The sequence below is a fragment of the Arachis ipaensis genome, chromosome B08 (assembly GCF_000816755.2).
Source record: "Arachis ipaensis cultivar K30076 chromosome B08, Araip1.1, whole genome shotgun sequence".
NCBI lineage: Eukaryota > Viridiplantae > Streptophyta > Magnoliopsida > Fabales > Fabaceae > Arachis > Arachis ipaensis.
The window spans coordinates 3,851,821-3,853,153 of NC_029792.2; the positions used below are offsets into that span (position 1 = coordinate 3,851,821).

At 36.2% G+C, this 1,333-nt stretch overlaps 1 pseudogene; it reads right to left on the bottom strand.

The window, feature by feature from the left end:
* The window catches only part of LOC107610437, a 4,239-nt pseudogene extending 3,285 nt beyond the window's left edge, over positions 1–954 (bottom strand).

The window sequence follows — 1,333 nt, forward strand, 5'->3', positions numbered from 1 at the left end:
TTAGTAATTATTAACTAAATTAATTTAATAACTTAAAAATTAATAATAAATAATTTTAATTAAAAAAATTTAATCACATTTAGTTATAAAAATAACTCATTCACTTAGCTTCTCTTGTAATATAACGTGCGCATCACACACACAGTTTTGTTGGAGGGGCCATCTTATTCAATTTCAACATCAAAACAATGCTTCTAACGCTCAATAAACTAATGCTACATACTGATGAACATGGTGGGAGAAGAAAAGTTGCCTACGCAATTTGTAGTGTTTTAACTTATTTTCTTATTTCTCATTGGGTCTTTATTTGTAAAGACAATATATACTTTTGCCTTTAATATATATAATTTCCTTACTCTTTTCTCTTTATCTGCACTTTTCAAGTAAGCGAAATGTTAGCCTTAAAACAAAAATCAAAGGAAAAAAAAGTACATCAATTTGGCGGAAAATAAATTTTAAAGTGATTTTGGTAATCTGTGATGGCTTTATTTTTAAAAAGGTTAAATTATATAATTGATTCTTATATTTTTATTGAAATTACAAATTGGTCTTTACACTTTTAGAATTTATAATTAGGTCCTGTACAAAATATAATTTTTCTCAATGACGTTTACTGTAAAAAAAAAAAAACACATTTACCATAATATCCTCATCTCCCTTTTCTTCCTCTTTCTCTCTTCACCGTTTCTGTTCTTCTTCTTCCATTACCACCCTGAGCCACCACCGCCAAAGTCCAGCTGCAACGCCGCTACGAACCTCCTCTGCTTCCCAGACCTTGGAGCTTTGCTCGAGAAGCACGACAAGGACGCCAACTTTGCCGGCTATGGGGACAAGAACTTTACCAACTACGGAATGAGTCGACCCGGTGGTTCCGACGCATTCAAGAAGTACTCCGACGACACCAACATCCCAATCAATGACTTCCGCCGCTACGGTTGCAACTTCGCCGGCCATTCCAAGAGTTTCAGCAGCTACGCCAGTTTAGCATATATTATTATATTGTGTTATGAGTTAGTCCCACATTGCTCGAGTCATGAAAGTTTTTCCTCCCCTACTAGTATAAATATGCGTATGTACCCCTTTTGTTTATGAGTTGAATTGATTGAGTTATATATTGAAATAAGCTGTGTGCTTATTTTCCTCTAGGCTCTTTGAGTAAGAGGTGCATCCTTGACTTAGCCAACCAAGGTGGGTTCTTGGCAATTTTCACCATAGTGGGGTTGTTAACCTCGCCAAGATTGGTGGCCCAAGCAACGTCTCGGCGTCACTTTGGTATCAGAGCAAGGTCAGTCCTCGACTTGCTCCAGTAAAATTTTATTTGGTTTGTGGGTAC